Source organism: Pseudophryne corroboree, chromosome 8 (assembly GCF_028390025.1).
Source record: "Pseudophryne corroboree isolate aPseCor3 chromosome 8, aPseCor3.hap2, whole genome shotgun sequence".
Taxonomy (NCBI): domain Eukaryota; kingdom Metazoa; phylum Chordata; class Amphibia; order Anura; family Myobatrachidae; genus Pseudophryne; species Pseudophryne corroboree.
The window spans coordinates 1,068,813-1,091,127 of NC_086451.1; the positions used below are offsets into that span (position 1 = coordinate 1,068,813).

At 49.1% G+C, this 22,315-nt stretch overlaps 1 long non-coding RNA gene across 1 annotated transcript in view; it reads left to right on the forward strand.

The window, feature by feature from the left end:
* Window positions 1-14,821, forward strand: part of LOC134948053 (uncharacterized) — a 41,099-nt gene extending 26,278 nt beyond the window's left edge. Inside the window, exons 2-3 of the long non-coding RNA XR_010182898.1 lie at window positions 14,363-14,491; window positions 14,578-14,821. This is a non-coding gene — a long non-coding RNA (uncharacterized LOC134948053). The remainder of the gene's footprint in view (window positions 1-14,362; window positions 14,492-14,577) is intronic.
* The last annotated feature ends 7,494 nt before the right edge of the window (window positions 14,822-22,315 follow it).

Sequence of the window (22,315 nt, forward strand, 5' to 3'; positions counted from 1 at the left end):
TTTCCCCTGAGTATTGGATCTTGATTTAGTATGCCAAAGTTTTTACAAATGATTTTCTTAATTTGCATACTATCCTTATTGTATTTCGATATAAAGGCTATATTTTATTTTCCTGTTGACCATTGGCTAAGTCCGTATCAGCAGTATTGGTCCCAACCACTTCTCTTGGTCGGAGTAAAGTCTCCCTATCTATGTCAGCCACTTCTCCCATGGCTCTCCTCAGGGGAGACTCAGGGTAACCCCTCGAGACAAATGCTTCTAACATGGATTCTGCTTGTTCTAAATACTTTCTCCTATCCGTGCAGTTCCTTCTTAAGCGAAGGAACTGTCCCTTAGGGATATTTCTTTTCCACGGAGGATAATGAGCGCTCTGGTAGTGCAGGTAGGAGTTAGTAGCGACCTCCTTGTGGTAATTATAGCCTTTATATCGACATACAATAAGGATAGTATGCAAATTAAGAAAATCATTTGTAAAAACTTTGGCATACTAAATCAAGATCCAATACTCAGGGGAAATATACCTTCTAAACCTAGGTTTATTTTCAAGAAAAATCGTTCAATTAAAAATATTCTTGCCCCAAGTTTTTTAAAAGAAATACCTATAACTGTACAGGGGGTGCCGTACAGGATATCTGGTTACCCTCCAGACCAAAAGGTTTTTTTCGTTGTGGAGCCACAAGATGCACCACCTGTAAACATATTTCTAGAAGAACATTAACCATCCCAATTGATAGAGAAGAAAACTATACATTAGCAAGTTTTATGAACTGTGATACAAGCTATATTATTTATTTACTTACATGTGGTTGCAATCAAAGATATGTGGGTCGCACTACTAGGAGTATCAAAGTTCGCTTCATGGCGCATCGTCGAAACATTATAAATAAATTTCCTATGCATAGTGTCTCTAGACACTTCAGAGACAAGCATAATGGGGACCCTAGCTCTCTGGGTCTGATAGCAATCGAACATGTTATAGCAACTAAGAGAGGGGGGGATCGCTATAAAAATCTGTGCAAACAGGAACTTTATTGGATGTACAAATTGGATACCATCCACCCCTCTGGATTGAATGAGATGGTCGAACTTAATCCTGTATTATGAGTTTTAACCACTCTTTGTGGCTCCTTGTCCTCATGTCCCTCCCCTTCTTTTTTTCTTTTTATCATTTTTTCCTTTTTCCTTCTTCCCTTCCCCTTTCCTTTTCCCCATGGACCATATATATTGAGAAGGATATTAGTGTTTTGCTAACCAGGGTTATTATAGATAACCTGGATTTCCCCAATTGTATGAGATTTATCTGGCTATTATATATTCTTACTGTTAATGATGAGGATAACATATATGAGGACGAGCATGCAATTAGTTTCACGAGACACATGTATGGTCACCATGAAAATGGATGTTTAGTTATTCAACTGAATGTATGTATCTCTTTTATGAAATTCTACTTTTGGACTATTACATGAGTCTATTACATTATATGTGGTATTCACCATAAATTAAGATTTATTATATATTATATATTTATATCTTTATATCTCAGATCATTGGTGTTTAACTGTAGATTAATTCGGTAAACTCATGGCCGTCTATCATATGGTATATAGTATATAGAATATAGAATAGAGAAGAAAAATCTACCTGAATATATAGGATGTCTCAAACTGGTCCCCTCTCCCCCCCCCCCCCCCTTTTTTAGGGGGTTGCTAAACGGTCTCTTTGGGAAACATCAGCTATTAGATGTTACCATGGCAACCTATATTTGATATATTTATTTGGTAACCCTCTAGAATTAGTGAACCAATATAACATTGAAACCCTGGTGCTAGATGTATTTATATATCTGTATGCCTTGACTTATCTCTAGCATCGGAGGAGGTTATATGGATATATTCCTCACTTTAGAAATATGGTCGTTTATTGTGACGTCGTTGTGTTACTATGACAACATTAAAATACGCTGTGTAGAAACTTATGATGCGGTGGGAGTAACACTGGAGACGGCTATATTGGTATACCCCTTAATTTGGATATATTGCCGTATATGGTGACGTTGCTGTGTTGCCATGACAACGTTAGAAACTTGTTAGACAGAAACTGATGATGCAGTGGGAGTAACATCCCACTTACGCCAACGATCATTGAGGTGCGGGGAGATGACGCGGCCCCTGACCCTAGGATCCGCGTCATTCTGCCGCGCCCGGGATGATGCGGGAACGTAACCATGACAATGGGCAGTACACAGTGACGCGGAGGGATGACGTGGCCGGAACAACATCCCGTCCATGCCGCTCCCCCAGTATACTTAGACTGTTTAGTAGATACAGCCCAATTAACATTATTATATTCAGCAGTGGGGTTTCACGTTTCACTAGAGTGTGATCTTCCCAAATACATGTAATGGATTATCAATATATTAACCATGTGAGTAACTCTATACATACGGATTATTTATCCACTGTTTCTTTCTCGATTCTCCCTTTCATGCTCATGTCAGTGGTCATGTGATCGGATCCCACTGAGATTAAAGTTTTTTATTTCTTATATCTGAATAAAAACATGTTTTATTATATCAAATTATATACATATTTACATTACTAATGGTTCTAACTCCTATGTCTGTCATTATTTTGGTCACACAATGCAAACAGGTGGTCACAATTAATCATACTTGCTAATGAGCAGCCATGTTGGCAGAGTATATAAACCCTTTCTGGCAGGCCTTTTAGCACCTTGAAAAAGTTGCATGCAAGCAACGAAACGCGTTGGTGGGACTTGCCTGACAGTGTGTTTGCCTAGACCTTGGAAGGATTGGACCTGGACCAAGCCCCCTCTATTGATTTTTCAACAACTGGACCCTCAAAAGAACCTATACTACACCGTGGAGGACTTACATCTACCACCCTCTGAGGTTCAGCCATTTGCGGACGCAGATTCGCCTAATTACCTCAAGGGACGCTGGTGGTAACTATAACTCACGGATAGGATTTAGGGTCCTTATTCAAGGGGACTATCATAGGAACAGGTTCCATATAATACCCACCTTCTGCAAGGACTTTGATACTAGGAAAAACACCTTTCTTGATCTATACTTGAATTTATGTGGCAGTTGCCAGCTATGTGCACCTGATTCAATCATCTTATATCCTGTTCAAATACAATTTTACTCCATGTTTTAAATAAAACAAAGATTTTATATGCTACCTGTTTTTGCTTATGTGACCATTTAAGCGCTGTATTTTCTTGTATACGCACTCTGCTCTCAGCCTGATTACACAGCAGCTGCACTCTGGTCTCTGGTTAATCAGCCAGCCAATCCCTGCTTCCCAGCAGGTATAAATATCCTGTTCCTGGGGTGGAAAGATGTCAGTGCTTCAATTGTCTTCAGTGATTCCAGTGTGCAGTTCTCCCATGGACTTTCTCTGCAGTACAGCCTGACTCCCTGGTGATTATACTCTGCAGTGTAACCCGACTCTCCAGTGATTAACCCTCTACAGTCTACCCTGATTCACCTGTGTCTGAACTCCGGCTTCCCAGCAGCCATTCTCCAGCTTCTTCTCCAGCGATCCCCAGCATCACTTCATGCTTCACCTGTGCTTCTAAGTACAATAGTGCATTTCTATCTGCGAACCCCAGCTTCACTCAAAGCTTACCAGCGATCACAAAGTAACCATCGGTGTTCCGTCATCGATCCCAAGTATTTCTCTGAACTGTGTTTCCTATTACCAGTACCAAGTCATCAGTATTCCTCTTAACTGTGTTTAATAAAACCTTTGAACTTTCCCTTGTTGTCGTGGTCACGCCTTCGGGCATTTGTTCTAAAGGTTCCCTGCATGTCCAAGAACCCTGTACTGTCTCCCAGGTACACATATATACCTCAGCCCCTACAACTGAGGCTTCCCCCTGGTCAGCACCAGCCCTCAGTTTGTGACACCCTCGTTGGCTCTGAAGGTGGGACACAGCTTGCAGAAGATTTCTGCTATGGTGGAGTGTCAGGCACTGATGGAGGGCAGTGCCCTGACAGTGGAGCGTGCCCGAAACTTTCGGAAAATTTATGAGGCGAGGTGGAGCGAGCTCATCTCCACTGCTGCCCTGAAGACACTTCGAGAGATAAAATGGAATGCACCGCTGCTTCTGCCCTTCACTGATGATGTTAAGCGCTTGAACCTGTACCTCCTTGACCGTCAGCGAGAGTACATTGATGAGTTGTCCGCCCACCCTTCCAAACAGCAGTGGTCCATGTTGGCCAAAGTTACCCTCACGCAGCTGATTCTCTTCAACCGCAGAAGAGAAGGTGAGGTTTCCAAGATGCGGCTCTCCTCCTTCGATTTACGGCACACAGCCGATTTGCAGGGTGATGTGGCCCAGGCCCTGTCAGAGCTGGAGAAGGCACTCTGTCGTCACTTCTCCCGTATTGAGATTCCTGGGAAAAGAGGCAGGAAAGTCCCTGTCCTGTTATCCCCAAGCATGCAGAAAGCGATGGAGCTCCTCACAGAGAAGCGGACAGAATGTGGTGTGACCCCACACAATATCTACATGTTTGCTAGGCCAACAGCCATGTCCCATTATAGGGGATCCAAATGCATACGTCTCTACGCCCGGGAGTGTGGGGCCAAGCACCCCGAAGCATTATCTTCCACCCGCCTACGGAAGCATGTGGCTACACTTTCCAGGGTCCTCAACCTGAGCGATACAGAGATGGATCAGCTTGCTGATTTCCTTGGACATGATATCCGGGTGCATCGGCAATATTACCGCCTCCCGGAGGGTACCCTTCAACTGGCCCAGTTGAGCAAGCTCTTTCTGGCTCTCGAGCAAGGGAGAATGGCTGAATTCCGGGGCCACAATCTGGAAGAGATCTCCATTGATCCAAACGGTAGGCAGTGGCGTAACTACTGCCCCCGCAGCCCTCGCGGTGGCTTGGGGGCGAGGGGCTGCGGGGGCGCCGCCACTGATTTAGAGCAGATTGACATGCGGACGAACGTCCGCATGTCAATCTGTTGTCACTAGCCCCCCGCTGTGAAGTAGGGACACGGAGGGCACAGCGTGCGCCTCTCCTGTGTCCCTCTGAGTCTCCGGCGTGTCGGGGGGCGTGTCCTATGAAAAGGGGGCGTGGCTTCGCGGAGGACCCGCGATCGCGGGCCACGCCCCCGTTTCATCACTGAGGGGGCATGCCCAGCGCTCTGTGAGCTGCTGGCATGCCCTCTCTCCCACTGTCTGCGCTGAATAGACGCTGTGCGCATGCGCACAGCGTCTATTCACTACTGCTCTGCTATGCAGAGCAGTGACTGTAGGAGACTCCCAACTGCCCCCCCCATCGCGGGACACTGCGGGAGGTATGCATATATGGCACTGAGGGGGCATATATGGAACAGGGGGGGGGGCACTGAGGGGGCATATATGGCCTGAGGGGGCATATATGGCACTGGGGTGGCACTGAGGGGCATATATGGCACTGAGGGGGCATATATGGCACTGGGGGCACTGAGGGGGCATATATGGCACTGGGGGGGCACAGAGGGGTCATATATGGCACTGAGGGGGCATATATGGCACTGCGGGGGGCACTGAGGGGGCATATATGGCACTGGGGGGCACTGAGGGCATATATGGCACTGGGGGGCACTGAGGGGGCATAGATGGCACTGGGGGGCACTGAGGGGGCATATATGGCACTGGGGAGGCACTGAGGGGGCATATATGGCACTGAGGGGGCATATATGGCACTGGTGGGGCACTGAGGGGGCATATATGGCACTGAGGGGGCATATATGGCACTGGGGGGTACTGAGGGGGCATATATGGCACTGGGGGGCACTGAGGGGGCATATATGGCACTGGGGAGGTGTCACGATCCGGGTATCTGGACGCCATTTCTTACCCATCAGATGCCTCCTAAGGCTGGCTCAGCGCTCCAGGACCGGATCCCATCTGTTATCCTAATGTTCACATTCCTGCATCCTCTCCTGTCTCTCTGAGACGCTGTCACAGTAACGCCTTATTACATCTGGCATGGCGTCTCCCGCGGCCTCCGCCGCCGTCCCTGAGCTTCTGCATGCAGAGTGTCAGAGTGGCGATTACGTCAGCCGCGGCCTCCGCTGTGTCCGCGTGGTTGGATGTGCACTTGTCAGCCTGGCGTCTCCTGTCTCCAGTGGCCGGCGCCGCCATTACTGTTTTCATTACCACATGGATTACAAACCAAACTTCCCTCCAAGTGTCTGCATGGGCGCAGCCATCTTGGATTCTGTCAGCTGATCATTTCCTCCAATCTGTTGTCAGTATTGTTAATCTGCATAATTGCCTAGCCAATCCCTTCCTTGCTGCAGGTATAAATACACTGTGCCTGAGCAAGGAAGGCGTCAGTGCTTTGGTTGTCAAACCTAGTTCCTGTTTGTCTCTCTCCTGTGATTGTCTTCCAGGTTCCAGCTCCTGTCTCAAGACTTCCACCATAGAGACCCGCACCAGCATTCCACCTGCGGTGTAGCCTGACTCTCCAATCCATTGTGGATTCATCTGTTTCCAGCTACAACATTACCTGCTTCCAGCTCAGCTTCCAGCAGAGTACAGCTTCCCTTAAAGGGCCGGTGTCCTTTCTACACTTTACCACTCTCCACCGGTATTATTATTTCTCCGCTCTCAAGTTCTACATTTCAGTTCATATTTCATCGCTCCCAAGTTCATTTATTATTTAACTGGTTCCAGCCAGTATCCACTCCGTGCTAACAACAGTCTGGTTCCAGCCAGTATCCACAGCAGCTGTTTTACCTTCAGCAACCCAGCTTTTCCTGGAACACCAGCTGGCACAATCCTGGGTTATCTCCATTGCTACAGTCGGGCCTGGTAAGGACTTTCCATCTAGAAGATCATAAGAACTATCTCACACTACCAGTGCCCTGTGGCTCCTGCCATCCTGTAGTACCCAGGAACTGTATTTATTATTTGCTGACTTTTACGTTTTCTTTTACTGCTGCTGTGTTGCGGAGTTGTCATAATAAACATCATTGACTTTTATCTAAGTTGTCGTGGTCACGCCTTCGGGCAGTTATTATTCATGTTACTTACATGTCCAGGGGTCTGATACAACCTCCCAGGTTCCGGTACATCTCAGCCCCTACAACTGAGGCTGCCTCCCGTCAGCTCAGGCCCTCAGTTGTGACAGTAAGCACTGACCTAATGAATCCAGCCGGAGACCAGGATCAAGCGGCCAGGCCGATGCAAGAACTGGCAGCCCGACTAGAACATCAGGAGGCTGCACAGGGCCACATCATCCGCTGTCTCCAGGATCTCTCTACTCGGCTGGATGGGATTCAGACAACTCTCCGTGGATCAGGCGCATCTGGTGCGTCAACCACAGTGACTCCAGCTATAACCCCACCCACCTTACCCATTTCTGCTCCATGTCTTCATCTTCCAACGCCAGCAAAATTTGACAGATCTCCAAGATTCTGCAGGGGATTTCTCAACCAGTGTGAGATTCAGTTTGAGCTACAACCTGGCAATTTTCCCAGTGACCGTACAAAAATTGCCTACATCATCTCTCTTCTCAGTGGCTCCGCCCTTGACTGGGCATCACCGTTATGGGAGAGGTCCGACACCCTGCTATCTTCTTACACTGCATTCGTGTCAACATTCAGGCGCATCTTCGACGAGCCAGGCCGGGTAACCTCAGCTTCATCCGAGATTCTCCGTTTACGCCAGGGGTCACGTACTGTAGGACAATATCTGATACAGTTCCAGATCCTGGCATCCGAACTGGCATGGAACGACGAGGCCCTGTATGCTGCATTCTGGCATGGCTTATCTGAGCTTATTAAAGATGAGTTAGCTACCAGAGACTTACCTTCTAAGTTAGATGAGCTAATCTCACTCTGCACGAAAGTTGATTTACGTTTCAGAGAGAGAGCAACTGAGCGTGGAAGATCATCTGCTCCAAAATCTTCTGCTCCTCCTCCTCGTCAACTGTCACCATCTAAAGATGAGCCCATGCAAATTGGCCGTTCCCGTTTAACTCCTGCTGAGCGCCGAAGACGTCTCTCTGAGTCTCTTTGTCTTTACTGTGCAGCTCCGTCTCACACCATCAATGCCTGTCCCGAACGTCCGGGAAAACTCCAAACCCTAGCTCGCCCAGGAGAGGGCCGGCTAGGAGTAATGATCTCCTCTCCATCTCCTCATGATTGTAATCTCCCAGTCTCGCTTCAAGTTGCTCAACGTTATCGGAACGTCATTGCTCTCCTTGATTCCGGAGCAGCTGGGAACTTTATTACTGAAGCCTATGTTAAACGGTGGTCCCTACCCACCGAGAGACTTCCTTCCTCCTTTTCCTTAACTGCCGTGGATGGCAGTAAAATTTTTGATACTGTTATTGCTCTAAGGACTCTACCAGTTCGTCTGAGAGTGGGAGTTCTTCATTCCGAACTTATTTCACTTTTAGTGATTCCAAGAGCCACACATCCTGTGGTCCTGGGCCTTCCATGGCTCCGTCTTCACAATCCTACAATTGATTGGACGACTACGCAAATCCTGGCATGGGGTTCCTCCTGTGCAGAGACATGTTTGTTTAAAGTATTGCCTGTCTGTTCTTCCTCCCCCAGGTCGTCTGATGTTCCACCTCCTCCATATCAAGATTTCACGGATGTGTTCAGTAAAGCTTCTGCTGATATCCTTCCTCCTCATAGAGAATGGGACTGCCCGATTGATCTCGTTCCAGGGAAGGTTCCACCTCGAGGCCGAACTTATCCGTTGTCTCTGCCTGAGACGCATTCTATGGAGGAATACATTAAAGAGAACCTAGCAAAGGGGTTCATTCGACCTTCTTCTTCCCCAGCCGGCGCAGGCTTCTTTTTTGTAAAAAAGAAAGATGGTGGTCTGCGGCCGTGCATCGACTACAGAGGTTTGAACGACATTACCATCAAGAACCGTTATCCTTTACCCCTGATTACTGAGCTCTTTGACAGAGTTAGCGGAGCTACCATCTTTACAAAGCTGGACTTGCGAGGTGCATACAATCTCATCCGGATCCGTGAGGGTGACGAGTGGAAGACCGCCTTTAACACCCGTGACGGACATTATGAGTACCTCGTCATGCCCTTCGGATTGAGCAATGCTCCAGCTGTCTTCCAGCATTTTGTCAATGAGATCTTCAGAGACAGATTCTATACCGTCATGTCGTGGTCTATCTAGACGATATCCTCATTTTTGCCAACGATTTAGAGGAACATCGTTTTTGGGTTAAAGAGGTTCTGTCCCGTCTCCGTGTCAATCATCTCTATTGCAAATTAGAAAAATGCGTCTTTGAAGTCAAGTCCATTCCGTTTCTAGGGTACATTGTGTCCGGTTCCGGACTAGAGATGGATCCTGAGAAACTACAAGCAATTCAGAATTGGCCGGTACCCTTAACCCTCAAAGGGGTCCAGAGGTTCTTAGGGTTCGCCAATTATTACCGAAAGTTTATACGAGACTTTTCCACCATTGTGGCGCCTATTACTGCTTTCACCAAGAAGGGTGCTAACCCGTCCAAGTGGTCTGAAGAAGCCATGCAAGCTTTTCATCTTTTAAAACAGAGGTTCATCTCTGCGCCTGTCCTGAAACAGCCTGACATCGACTCTCCTTTCATCCTAGAGGTGGATGCCTCCTCCGTTGGAGTAGGAGCGGTGTTATCTCAGAGGGCTAAAGATGGCCATTTACATCCTTGCAGTTTCTTCTCCCGGAAGTTCTCCCCAGCTGAGCGCAACTATGCCATTGGCGACCAGGAGTTGCTAGCCATCAAGCTCGCTCTAGAAGAGTGGAGGTATCTGTTGGAGGGAGCTTCTCATTTAATCACCATACTTACAGACCACAAGAACCTTTTATACCTGAAGGGCGCACAATGTCTCAACCCTCGTCAGGCCAGATGGGCACTTTTCTTTTCCAGGTTCGACTTTAAACTCCAGTTCTGTCCGGGCTCTCAGAATCGCAAGGCCGATGCCCTTTCCCGCTCATGGGAGCAAGAAAATGAGTCAGAGTCTTCAGACAAGCATCCTATTATAAATCCGTTGGCATTCTCCACGGTAGGGATGGACTCTACGCCCCCATCAGGGAAAAGTTTTGTGAAGCCGATGCTAAGGAAGAAGCTCATGCATTGGGCCCATGCTTCCCGTTTTGCCGGACATACAGGTATCCAAAAAACCCTGGAGTTTATCTCTAGGTCCTATTGGTGGCCAACTCTGAAAAAGGACGTCTTGGAGTTTATTGCATCTTGCCCAAAGTGTGCCCAACATAAAGTATCCCGCCAGTCGCCTGCGGGGCAACTGGTTCCACTATCCGTTCCCCGTCGACCATGGACCCACTTGTCGATGGATTTCATTACAGACTTACCCATGTGCAACAAGTTCAATACCATCTGGGTGGTAGTTGACCGGTTCACCAAGATGGCACACTTCATTCCTCTCACCGGTCTTCCGTCAGCTTCCAAGTTGGCTCAAGTATTCATACAAGAGATCTTCCGACTCCACGGTCTTCCTGAAGAAATTATCTCAGATCGAGGAGTTCAATTCACAGCCAAATTCTGGCGAAGTTTATGTCAAGTCCTCCAAGTCAAGCTAAAGTTTTCCACGGCTTACCATCCTCAGACCAATGGTCAAACCGAGAGGGTCAATCAGGACTTGGAGGCCTTCCTCCGCATCTATGTGTCCTCCTCTCAAGATGACTGGGTTCAATTACTTCCCTGGGCCGAGTTCTGTCATAACAACCAGTATCATTCTTCATCTGCTTCAACACCATTCTTCACTAACTTTGGATTCCACCCTAAAGTTCCTGAGTTCCAACCGCTTCCAGCAACTTCTGTTCCCGCAGTGGATATCACCTTGCATCAGTTTGCCAATATCTGGAAGAGCGTACGATCAGCTCTGCTCAAGGCATCGTTCAGGTACAAGAAGTTTGCTGATAAGAAGCGTCGAGCAGTTCCTGCTCTCAAGGTGGGTGATCGGGTATGGTTATCCACGAAGAATTTGAGGTTAAGAGTTCCCAGTATGAAGTTTGCACCTCGCTATATCGGTCCTTTCAAGATTGAACAAGTCATCAATCCTGTTGCTTACAGACTCCAGTTGCCTCCCTTCTTAAAAATACCCAGGACATTCCATGTTTCCCTGTTGAAACCGCTGATCTTGAATCGGTTTCATTCCTCACTTCCTCCAACTCCGAAAGTCCAAACTCAACGAGGCGTTGAGTATGAAGTGGCCAAGATCCTGGACTCACGTCACCGTTACGGTCAACTACAATATCTTATTGACTGGAAGGGTTATGGTCCTGAGGAACGTTCATGGACCAATGCTTCTGATGTCCATGCTCCTGCCTTGGTCCGGAGATTCCATTCCAAGTTTCCTCAAAAGCCAAAGAAGTGTCCTGGGGCCACTCCTAAAGGGGGGGGTGCTGTCACGATCCGGGTATCTGGACGCCATTTCTTACCCATCAGATGCCTCCTAAGGCTGGCTCAGCGCTCCAGGACCGGATCCCATCTGTTATCCTAATGTTCACATTCCTGCATCCTCTCCTGTCTCTCTGAGACGCTGTCACAGTAACGCCTTATTACATCTGGCATGGCGTCTCCCGCGGCCTCCGCCGCCGTCCCTGAGCTTCTGCATGCAGAGTGTCAGAGTGGCGATTACGTCAGCCGCGGCCTCCGCTGTGTCCGCGTGGTTGGATGTGCACTTGTCAGCCTGGTGTCTCCTGTCTCCAGTGGCCGGCGCCGCCATTACTGTTTTCATTACCACATGGATTACAAACCAAACTTCCCTCCAAGTGTCTGCATGGGCGCAGCCATCTTGGATTCTGTCAGCTGATCATTTCCTCCAATCTGTTGTCAGTATTGTTAATCTGCATAATTGCCTAGCCAATCCCTTCCTTGCTGCAGGTATAAATACACTGTGCCTGAGCAAGGAAGGCGTCAGTGCTTTGGTTGTCAAACCTAGTTCCTGTTTGTCTCTCTCCTGTGATTGTCTTCCAGGTTCCAGCTCCTGTCTCAAGACTTCCACCATAGAGACCCGCACCAGCATTCCACCTGCGGTGTAGCCTGACTCTCCAATCCATTGTGGATTCATCTGTTTCCAGCTACAACATTACCTGCTTCCAGCTCAGCTTCCAGCAGAGTACAGCTTCCCTTAAAGGGCCGGTGTCCTTTCTACACTTTACCACTCTCCACCGGTATTATTATTTCTCCGCTCTCAAGTTCTACATTTCAGTTCATATTTCATCGCTCCCAAGTTCGTTTATTATTTAACTGGTTCCAGCCAGTATCCACTCCGTGCTAACAACAGTCTGGTTCCAGCCAGTATCCACAGCAGCTGTTTTATCTTCAGCAACCCAGCTTTTCCTGGAACACCAGCTGGCACAATCCTGGGTTATCTCCATTGCTACAGTCGGGCCTGGTAAGGACTTTCCATCTAGAAGATCATAAGAACTATCTCACACTACCAGTGCCCTGTGGCTCCTGCCATCCTGTAGTAGCCAGGAACTGTATTTATTATTTGCTGACTTTTACGTTTTCTTTTACTGCTGCTGTGTTGCGGAGTTGTCATAATAAACATCATTGACTTTTATCTAAGTTGTCGTGGTCACGCCTTCGGGCAGTTATTATTCATGTTACTTACATGTCCAGGGGTCTGATACAACCTCCCAGGTTCCGGTACATCTCAGCCCCTACAACTGAGGCTGCCTCCCATCAGCTCAGGCCCTCAGTTGTGACAGGAGGCACTGAGGGGGCATATATGGCACTGGGGGGGCACTGAGGGGGCATATATGGCACTGTATGTGTACCTGGCACATGGGGGGCTATATTTGGCACTGGGGGCACGTGAGCACCTGGCATTGTGGGGGAATATCTGGCACTGGGGGCATATGTGGCACTGGGGGGAGAGGCTATATTTGGCACTGGGGGCATGTGAGTACCTGGCACCGTGGGGGAATATCTGGCACTGAGGACATATGTGGCACTGGGAGCACAGCCCTAGCAACAAGCACTACCCCCTAGCAATGAGCATGACACCCAGTGCATGAACACAGAGTGCATGAAACACCTGCCAACGAGCATGACACCCTGAGCATGAAAACCCCTGGCACCGTGCATGGAACCAAGAGCATGAAACCCCTGGCAACGAGCAGGTAATTTAAAAGTAATTAGAAGCCTTAATGTAGGACTTAATGTGTAATGGGCATTACGGTGTGTGGCATAATGTATCACGGACATTGCGGTGTGTGTCAGAATGTGTCACAGGCATTACGGTGTGTGGCAAACTATATCACGGGCATTGTGGTATGTGGTATAATGTCTCAGGGGCATTGCAGTGTGGCATAGGGTATAACGGGCATTGCGGTATGTGTCACAGGCATTACGGTGTATGGTATACTAGATCACGGGCATTGTGGTATGTGGTATAATGTCTCAGGGTCATTGCAGTGTGTGGCATAATGTATAATGGGCATTGCGGTGTGTGGCATAATGTGTCAGGCATTACGGTGTCTGTATACTATATCACGGGCATTGTGGTATGTGGTATAATGTCTCGGTCATTGCAGTGTGGCATAATGTATAACGGGCATTGCGGTGTGTGTCATAATGTATCACAGACATTGCGGTGTGTGGTATACTATATCATGGGCATTGTGGTATGTGGTATAATGTCTCAGGTTCATTGCAGTGTGTGTCATAATGTATCACGGACATTGCGGTGTGTGTCATAATGTATCACGGACATTGCGGTGTGTGGTATACTATATCATGGGCATTGTGGTATGTGCTATAATGTATCAGGGGCATTGCAGTGTGTAGCATAATGTATAACGGGCATTGCGATTCCTGTCATAATGTGTCATAGACATTACGGTGTGTGGCATAATGTGTCGGGGGCATTACAGTGTGTGCATATTGTGTCATGTGCATTATTGTGCGTGGAATAATGTCTGAGGGCCTTTGCAGTATGTGGCATAATGTATACTGGGCATTACTATAAGGAGGAAAAATGACAAATAATGGAAGGGGCATGAATCAGGATTATTTTTCTTTCCTGTGGTGGCTAACGTCTGGGCGTGCAGGTTGCAAAACTGGGGTATAAGGTAGTCCATTCCTGCAATGCCACGCCTCTTTATGCGAAGCCGCGCCCATTTAAACAAAACCACGCCCCTTTTTGGCGCCGCGCGCCTTCGGCACGCACATGTTTGTCCCTTTCCTAGTGCCAATTATGGGGGGCGCCGAAGAATTTTTTGGCTTGGGGGAGAAAAATTTCTAGTTACGCCACTGACGGTAGGTATCACTTGACAGTGTGGCTCCAGGGACTGACTGTCTAAGTGGGCTGGTGTGATCGGTTTCCCTGTCCTTCTCTATCCACAGAGCCGATCCAGGTGGTGAGCGATGACTCTGGGGATGAGCCAGAGAGTCAAGATACTGAGGTTCCCATGGGGCACATGGGAAAAGAAGCCGGCAGCGTGGTGTTGGCGGCGGATGGAGGTGCAGCTAAAGGTGGGTGTGACTGTCCATTCCATTTGAGATGCATCCATGACTGGTGGTGGCGTTGCGTGGTGACTGACCTTTCTTCTCCCGCACAGGTGACAAAAGGGGTGCCAAGCACAATCCGTGGACCCCAGCAGAAGTGAAAGCTGTTGAACGTCACATGATTCGGTTCATTCGCTCATTCAAGGTGCCGGGCAAGAATGACTGTGATGCGTGCCTAAGGGCAGAACGACAAGCGCTGAAGGCTCGGAACTGGCTCTCTGTTAAGTTTTACATTAAGAACCGAATTACTGCTGAAATGAGAGAACCTTTCCTGAATAAAATGTATCTGCTGCTGAATACATGTTTCCTCTATCTCTAATTAACCCCGAAAATAAATCAGTTATGTGGGTGTCCTCATGAGGCAGGTATTCCTGAATAGGTCCCCATGAGGAAGGTTCCAGACATATGTCCCGATGAGGATAGAAAAACAAGTATGTGTGGGTGTGCGTGTGTTCTGTGTGTGTGTGTGTCTCTCTCTCTCTCTCTAGACCCTCATTAGATAACAAGTTACACAGGACTCAGACACCCGGGTGTGGAGAGAGATGTCTATGTGCTCTGGCCGGGGGGGGCCCTCTAACAGAGGGGGGCCCGGGGTACAGTATGCCCTGCACCCCCCCCCCCTAATCTGGCTATGCCCTTCACCCCCTGCATTTAGTTCCAACCCCTACAGTGTGTGGCTAGTGACTGTGGGCTGCCACCTCCTCCGGGAACAGCCCTGCGCCCTTCTCACCTCCCACCTCATATGCCCCTCACCTCTTCTCCCTCAGTTCCCCTTTATCCTCCCACCCCCATCCCTCGCAGCACCCCCGGGTTAAAATCTTGTTACCTTCCATGCACCGCACCAGCCAGCGTTTGAGCTATGAGTGGATCCTGTCTCATTGCTTCTACATAACGTTACACATATACACATATAAGTAATTTTTCTATATATAAATACAACCAGTGTAGGCAAACAGCAGCGTATGTTTTGAGACTTGGTTAGAGTCTCTAGCATAAACTAAACAAAAAAAAGAACTATAAAACATCGCGCTTTAAAGGTATAGTGTAAATTATCAATGTAACAATAAAAATTAGTTTTGAAAAATGGCTGTGGAGTAGTCAGAAATGAGGTTGGGAGACTGTTTATGAATAATAAGAAAAGTACATTTTATTTATACCAAATAATCCACCATGTGGAGAATAAAATAAACATATATATAGTTTTAAGAAAGCATCAATTTAGTTAATGTATTCCAAAATGCTGTTATACCAACTCTAATTTAAAAGCTGTGTTATAATTCGGTAAATACTAAAGTGTCCTCTTAGGAAACAATGTATATCAGTAATTGCAATCCTTTGCACGTTCCACACAAATAGACTGATGGCTTTCAGTGCCGGCGTCCCGGCCACAGTTTATAATTCAGGGTGAACTGAAGACCGCTGCCTGTAATTCTCACAAATGTGAATAGGTCGTCCCTCCTTTCCCGGTGGTGAGGCTATCACCGCCCCGGGCGTGGTGTAACGTGTGTCCGTGTAACGGATAGGATCAAGGGACTCACCCGTCTCTCCGCTGTGATGTTCACTGCCGTCTCCCCTCTCCCGGTGGTGAGGCTATCACCGCCCCGGGCGTGATGAAACGTGTGTCCGTGTAACTGATAGGATCAAGGGACTCACCTGTCTCTCCGCTGTGATGTTCACTGCCGTCTCACTCTCCCCTCTCCCGGTGGTGAGGCCGTCTCCGCCCCGGGTGATGTGATCGGAGGGTTCGTGGTTGTTACCCGCAGGGATCCCGCCGTCTGCACTTTGCAGCGTGATGGTATTAGCTGACAGGCGGGTTATTACCAACGGTAATGCAGGAAAGAGCCCTTTGATGATGATAGGCAGCGGGGCCTCTGCAAGCTATTTTCCAAAGCCAATGGTGTCACCATTGAATAATCAGCAGTGCACTGGTCCACCACATTAGAACTTATTTGGCTTTGGAAAATAGCTTGCAGAGGCCCCGCTGCCTCTCTTCTCTGTACCAGTATATCATGGGGAACACAGACCCCTCATAGTTGTAATTATATATATATATATATATATATATATACGTAAGAATTACTATCACAAGATGAACATCACAATAAAAAACAGCAATTTACCAACCCGGGTTCAAGTCCCACGCCACACTACTTTTATCCGGTGTATTATAAATAGTATACTGTAATACTGCTCCATACAGGGGGAATATTCAATTTCATTTAGTATAGTTTTACTATTTTTTAGATTATTTATAGTTTTTTTTATTATAAAGTATTTATTTATTAGCGTTCATTGTTAATACTAATATCCACTAATCTCTCACCCACACATAACAAGATGTACTTTATAGCAGATCATCAAGACTATCTATTCCTCAGCGTTTTCTATATAACATGATTATAGCTGTTCACTGTTATCTCCAGGACAGATCCAATGGTTCTTCTATCATAATCACAGGAGGCCCTTCTATGTCAATCACATAGTAGCAGAAAAGACAAAATCAATAGAACCCGAGGTATTGGTGAGGCACTATCAGATAAGCCGCATTTTCTCATGAATATTCAGATCTCATATGTTATTAATTTCTATATTATCATTGAGACCCAAAGGGGATAATGAGCCAAGGAAAAAAATCCAGAATGCCTACCTTTTGCAGAGACGGATAAACCTGTCTCCACCTCTCGCTGTAGCCGGTATAAACTCGATGCCCTGCGCCACTAAATCATCCATATTTCCCTGATCTTTACATCTGATGTGTGTAGATAAACTGTGTGTTCTTCTTATACCTTTCATTATATTCCGTCCGTGTTCTAAGAACCTTATATTTAGCTTTCGTGTAGTTCGTCCTACATTTATTAATGGTTTTTATTTTGATGTTCATCTTGTGATACTAATTCTTACATAAATGGATATATAGTGCCAGAGAAAATATATATATATATGATTACAACTATGAGGGGTCTGTGTTCCCCATGATATACTGGTGCAGAGAATGTCCAGCTGGCCACTAATGCACAAGACACTAGACGCACGCATGTCTCTTGTACGGAATAAATGACACCGATTGGAGGAGACTCAGGTAAATAGGAGGGTGCTAAGTACTGATGGATACCTTCTGATGACACCAGTAAAAGGACATGTGGCCGGACCGCATTAGTGGCCACATGGTTAATGGCAGCCGTGGCACTGAAGGGGTTAACCCCTAGTGCCCGGCGCCATTATGGGGACAATGGGCGCTTGGCGCCATATTTAAAATGTTGTCGGCGCTAGGCGTCGTGTGTTCAAAAATGTTTACAAAATGTATTTTTAATATGTGCCGCGGTCCCGGACCTCTCCGGCTGCAGCGGGGGAGAGGGGAACCGCTGCAGACGGGAGATCAGCTCCCGCTGCAGCTATCGGTGTGCGCCGCCGGAGCCCGGGAGCTCTGCTCCTGGCAACCACGGCAATAAGCACAGCCCCCGGCGCAGTAGCTGTGTGTGTGCGCCGGGGGGAGAAGGGTGAGCCGATGTGGCTGGGAGCTCAGCTCCCGCTGCAGCGCGCTCTGTAGTTGCCTGTGCTGGGGGGCGGGAGCTCTGCTCCCGGCGCCTCAGCACGCTGGAGGCGGCCAGCCGGGATGAATGTCTCGGGCAGCCAGGCTGCAGGGTTAGGGGAGCCCAGCGCTGAGCGCTTGGCACAGTATTTAAATCAAAAACATTGTTTTAGGCATTTAAAAAAATATAGTGTGTTACGAGGCACTGCAGTGCCTGGGTTTGTGGAGCCTGTGCAGGGCACAGGCTCAGTGTATTTTTAAAGGAAAACACGTGTGTAAATGTGATGTATTTAAAGGTAAATTGCATTTACTTGGTTGTGTGTCCCAGGAGGGGGGAAATCCATGGCTGTGCAGGCTGATGGATTCTCCCAGACCTTTTCCCCAAAAACGGAATGCTTTCCATTCCAGCCTCAGACTTGAAAGTGGCATTGGAAGAGAGAGGAGAAGCTCAGCTTTGAAACAAGCTGAGTGGTTTTCTGGAGCTCCATAGGGATCACCTGTAATGGCCAGGAAACCCTGACCAGGGATCTAGGCTGCCCAGCTCTGGAGCCCAAATCCAGGCTGCAGACAGTGGGCTAGGTCCCGGGCAGGTTTCTGGAAGTCAGTTTAGGCGGGAAAACATCCCCCAGCCTAGACTGAACGGCACCGGGGCGTATCCTGATCCTCCAGGATGGGACAGTCAAAGGAGAGTGACCACTCCCCAGTGTCCATAGAGGACAATGGTAGCTGTGCATGTGACCAAGGCATGCACTGCCCATGGGTAAACATTGATTGGTTGTAAACCACAGGGCGGACTTACCCCCTGTGGTATTGTGTATTGGAGTAGGATAAAAGGAGGGCAGTCGCCCCATGAAAATTGTATTATACCATTTTGATTCTGCTGTAACATCTTGATGTATTACTCAGCCTTTTTGAAGGCTGTATTTGGGCAAATAAAGATCTTCTGCCTAAAGACGACGCTTCATCTTGTGACCTGCAGGCCTATGCAAAACATAGCCCCGTTCTCCGGCTGTCCAGGGAGCACCCCAACATCTTCAAGTTCCGTCTTCCGCCAGCTACAGGTAGAGGACTAGTGGGGATTCGTCCATACCACACAGGTGTGATAAGGCAGTGTGTCGGCACATACAGAGCAGAACCGTGGTTCCAAACGCCATGGCAGGTTAGGAGTTTGGTGGTGGCAGCATAAACCCGCCCACAGCGCAGTGGGTGGAGTCAGTAACAGGCGGTTACTGACGGTAAGCGGGAATCCCCTATGTGGCCAGGTCCCGTGTGACCTGAACATCCAATCTGTGTACTGGGGACGGGATGCGAAAGCGGTGAGGTCTTTCGTACGAGACCGTCCGGTCACAGAAATTGGTGGCATAGCGGTGGGATAATCCCAGGCAGCTTTTCGGTCACCCGATTGGAGTAGCAGAGTTACTCAGGAGAGGAGTAACTGCAGCGCAGGAGAACGCACAAGATGGCGGACTTCAGCGGAATGTCCAAGGATGATCTGGAGATCATGTGTCGGCAGAAGGGTGTGCAGATCCCTTCCAACGCGTCCAAGAGCGTCATGAGGGCGGCGCTCATGAGCTTGGAGGAGTTCCGCCGGGCGGAGGTGGAAAGCGCTGAGGGCGTCAGCATCAGAGAGGACGGCTCAACAGTGGACCTTCGTAAGGAACCGGTGAGACCCACGAGCCCCGCCCCCTCTCACAGCAGCAATGTTTCCCAGCAATCCCTAGCAGGGCCAGGATCCCAACGTCCCAGGGGGGCGGCACGGATAGCCTAGCGGATCGGCTAGCGGAATTGGGGGAAAGGGCAAAGGAGCAAGAGCGCTTGATCATCATTCAGATGTGGCGTGATGAGCGGGCACCACAGGCCGTGGTACCCCGGAAGACGTTGTCAACTGTTGTACACAGATCGGGACGCATTCAGTTTGCAGACAGTGACGGGGACATTGATGGACATTTACAAGTTTTTGAAAGGACTTGCAAACTACACGATCTACCCAAGTCGGAGTGGGTGAGACACCTTGTGCCCACTCTGCATGGAGAGGCCTTGGAGGCCTATCGAGGAGTGGCGACGGAGGACTGTGGGAACTACGACGAAGTCGCGAAGGCCCTCCTCCAGCGATTCTTCATCACTCCAGAGTCTTACAGGAAGAAATTCAGAGACTTGCCCAAGAATCCTAGCAGCACCCATGAGCAGTTCGCCACCCAGCTGCGGCAGTACGTGGTGAAATGGGTGAAGGATTCTGAAGCCACTACATGGGACGCACTGATCGACCTGATCTGCAGGGAGCAGTTCTATCGCAGATGCGCCCCAGAAGTGAAGGAGTGGGTGCTAGACCGGGAGAGACCCAGCTTAAAGATGGCTGCCCAGTTAGCCGACAAGTATGTGGCAATTCGGCCACAGGGGCAGAAACGCCCAACCAGCAGCCAGCCCCAAAAGACTGTACAACCAGGGGGACACCCCTCTTCAGCTCATCGCCCCCAAAGACAAGCGTCCTCCAACCCGGGTGCTCTTGGCCAGCAACCGCATCGCAGTGTCCCTGCAAGTGATCAGAGATCATCGGTGCCACGACTGGAGAAGAAGTGCTACGGCTGTGGGAAAATCCGACATCTGAGGATGAACTGTCATGCATCCCAAGCACCCCAGACTCGTGCCCCAAATCCGAGTGCTGGAGCCCGGCTCGCTTGTTTGACGAGTGGAGATGAGCCTACAGAGACTGTTCCCCCTCCAGTCAGTCCGATGGAGTGTGGCGAGAGACAGGTGCACTCTGCGGAGAGAGTCACCTGCATGGCCAAACAGCCCCTACACAATATGTGGAGGCACCTGCAGCCGGTCCATGTGGGACCCCTGCAGGGGGAAAGCCTAAGAGACTCTGGGGCCTCAATCACTGTGGTGAGCCCCCACCTTATAGATCCTGCTGCAGTATTGCAGGGTCGCACTGCCAAGGTCACCCTGGCAGATGGAATGGAGAAAGCGGTTCCCATGGCAAGAGTCTACCCGGACTGGGGAGCTGGACCAGAGTTGCGAGAAGTTGCCGTCACGGATGGTCTCCCAACTGATGTGGTCCTAGGAAATATTCTGGGTGGTGGGATCGTCACCACATTTGCTGGCTCCATTTCCTGGAGTCAAGTTCCACAACCACCGTTGACATCAGCTACTCCAGCACAGCCCAGCCCAGAGGAAAAGACTACAGCTGCTAGACAACTGCCAGCACAGCCAACCACAGCATCAACCAGCCCAGAGGAAAAGATTACAGCGGCTAGATCGGCACATCGACCCCGCATGCCTTTTGCCTCTGGTATGCCTACGTCCCCTAGCAACGCAGAGGATGTTGGTTCTAGCTCGTTTGATCCTGTGGGGGTGCCCAATGATGCTCCTGACCCAAGTGGTTTGCCAACTCCAGCGGTGAGTATGAGAAACCACACTGACCTTTCCGTGACTGACCCCTTCCAGACTGACCCTAGTAGTCCCCACCTAGATCCCCCTGTAGAGTGTCCCAATTTAGGAGAGATTGCGGGCCACAGGCAGGAGTTTAGGGACGCTCAACTCTCTGACCCATCCCCGAAAGGCATGAGGCGCCACTTTGGCAGCGGCCTTGACAGGGTTGGGGCAGGAAGTTTGACCTGGCGGGAAGGGTTAAGGTACAGGGTAGACAGGAAAGTGGGAGGGGATAGACCAGATAGGGCAGGCCTGGCCAACCTGTGGCTCTCCAGATGTAGTGAAACTACACATCCCAGCATGCCCTGCCACAGTTTTAGCATTCCCTAATAGCAAAACTGTGGCAAGGCATGATGGGACTTGTAGTTTTACAACAGCTGGAGAGCCACAGGTTGGCCAGGCCTGAGATAGGGAATGTGTCCAACTGGTCCCCCCAGGTAACATTCCTGTGCATCCGGTGTCGGTTGCCAGTGAAACCCCTTTGGACAGCCACTTAGAGATAGACTGTACCCTGAAGTGCCTGACACAGAGCTTACCCTGGTCTGAAATGTCGGATGACGCCCAGACTAACTGTAAGGCTGGTTCCATGCGTTGGCAGCTGGGGCACTCCAGCGGTTGTGTTGTCTCTGGGCCTCTGCCCATAGGAGAACCTTTACAGCGAGTTGCTGTGGACATAGCAGGTCCCTTGCCTGTGCGCAGTAGATCGGGGAAGACACGCAGCCTCCCTGTAGTGGATGCCACACAGGATCCAGAGGCTGGTGGTCTGGCCGCCGTCACTGTGGCACAGGTAGCGGACGAGGAGGAAAGAGTAGGCCTAGGTGACATGGTAGGTT